A 2,592-nucleotide genomic window follows, 5' to 3' on the forward strand; every position below is an offset into this window, starting at 1 on the left:
CTCCCTCCCACCCGCAACCATCCCATCTCCCGCTCCCTCTCCCATCCCATTCACATCAAAATTCATTTTTAATTATCTTTATATACAGAAGATCAATTTAGTATATACTAAGTAAGGTTTTCAACAGTTTGCACCCACACAGAAACACAAAGTGTAAAGTACTGTTTGAGTATTAGTTATACCGCTAATTCACATAGTACAATACATTAAGGACAGATATCCTACATGGGGAGTAGATGCACAGTGACTCCTGTTGTTGATTTAACAATTGACACTCTTATTTATGGCGTCAGTAATCACCCGAGGCTCCAACGCCGATCTTATTTGGACAATGTCATAGTCAAAGTGGAAGTTCTTTCAAGTATCATTTCCGAAATGAAAAGACTTGAAAGTCATTACTCTCCTCATTACAACAATAATAAGCTAAACAAAACAAATATCAACAGCTTCTCTGGGCACACTAAGGAGTTGCAGTTACAATGCAATGAGCACCCAGGAATCATCAAAGGTCGTAAAGCTGGAATCACAGCTGGGACCTGCTTATCTGGAACAGAGCCCTGGCTGAAGCACTTAGAGGGTAACTTTGTGTGAAGGCAATTTTACCCAGTGGCTGGAGGCCATTCCTACCATGAATGGGAAACTCCCAGGCAACATGGACTTAGGGATCCAATACTTTGCTTTATCTTGAGGAATCCCACCAACTTTTCACAGTAGAGGGCTTAGAAACATCATTTATTAGCTATGACAGGGAAGAGGAACAGTAACCATTGTGAAATAGGATGAAAACCATCTTCTTATTTAAAGGCTTAAATGTGAATCGTTTAAATATATTCATTAAAAGATAAAGATTGACAAAGTGAGTATAATAACAATATTCGACTACCTCTTGTCTTTTGGACATTCACTAAAGATTGCCCTTTATATTTCCAAAATTCTTTTACGATTTTTTTTTTTTTTGACAGGCAGAGTGGACAGTGAGAGAGAGAGACAGAGAGGAAGGTCTTCCTTTGCCGTTGGTTCACCCTCCAATGGCCGCCGACAAAAATCTTTTTAACAAAGCAAATGAGCTGAGAGTTAGGCCTAGAAGTTAAGATTCTGATTAAGATTCTTGGGTCCCACATTGGAAGGCCTATATTCAGTATAGGCCACTTCTAGCTCCTGATTCCAGCTTCCTGCTCAAGGTCAGGAAGTCAGCAGGGATAGCTTAAGTAATTGGGTTCCTGGCACCCTCATAGGATATCTGGATTAAGTTCCAACTCCTGGTTTCAGTCCAGCCCAGTCCTGAACTACTAGGTTGTAGCCTTCTGTCTCTTTACCTTTAAAATTAAAAAAAAAAGCATGAATAGTCATGCTTCTTTTATTATACTTTGCTTTTTATTATACTTTTGCTTTTTGTGTTTTGTTTAAAAATTGAAGGTTTGTGACAATTCTTTTTGTAGCAATTTTAGTGTCTATTTTTTCAGTAGCTTATGCTCATTTAATATCTCTATGTGTCACATCTTGGTAATTCTCAAAATAGTCCAGGAATACAAAAGGTATTTCTGTCATGATGGTCTGTGATCAGTAATCTTTGATGTTGCTATTGTGTGTTTTGAGGTTCCACAAATTACATTCATGTGAGTGAACTTCAAAAATTTCGTGGAAAATGAAATTAAAAGATAAGTTTATTTTGCTGCAAAAAAATGAAATCTATGTAAAATTTGTTCATAATATGCATTTTCCTTGAGCTTTTTGAAGATTCCACATACACATGGATTTCAAGGATTTTTTTACACTGGAAAAAATTATCATTTAATTCCATTTTCTTGTATAAAGATAATGAATTTAATAAATGAGTGGGTTCTGTATGCTCTGCCAACTTACTGTTCCCTCGTCTCCCTGCCAGTCTTCAGGCCTCCCTCTTTTCTGAGATACACGAATATTGAAATTAAACCAATAATCTTATAATGGCTTGTAGGTACTCAAGTAAAAAGTTGCATGTTCCTCACTTTAAAGAAAAAGCTACAAATGATTAATCTTAGTGAGGAAGCCATTTTGAAAGCCAAGCAAGCCAAAAATCTGGGCCTTTGAGCCTAATAGCCAAACTGAGAATGTTAAAGCAAAGTTCTTGAAGGAAATTAAAAATGCTACTCCACTAGCATGAACACGTGAATGATAAGAAAGCAAAACAGCCTTGTTGCTGACATAGAGAAAGTGTTAGTGATCCAGAAAGACGACCAGCCACAACATTCCCTTAAGCCAAGGCCAAAACCAGGGCAAGACCTTAAGTCTCTTTAATTCTGTGAAGACAGAATGTGGTAAGGGAGCAGCAAAAGACAAGTTCAAAGATAGTGGAGGTTCATTCAGGACTTTTAAGGAAAAGAATTTCTCCAAAACACAAGTGCAAGGTGAACCAAAGTGTTGATGGAGATACAAGTTCTGCAGAAGATGCAGTTGAGATCATAGATGAAGGTGGCTCCACTGAACAAAAGACTTTCAGTGCAGACAACATAGCCTGCTATTGGAAGAAGCAGCCATCCAGGACTTTCACAGCCAGAGAGGAGAGGTCAGTGCCCAGCTTTAAATCTTCAAAGGACAGGATGCCTCTGTTGT

Source organism: Oryctolagus cuniculus, chromosome 6 (genome assembly GCF_964237555.1).
Source record: "Oryctolagus cuniculus chromosome 6, mOryCun1.1, whole genome shotgun sequence".
In the NCBI taxonomy this organism is placed as follows: Eukaryota; Metazoa; Chordata; class Mammalia; order Lagomorpha; family Leporidae; genus Oryctolagus; species Oryctolagus cuniculus.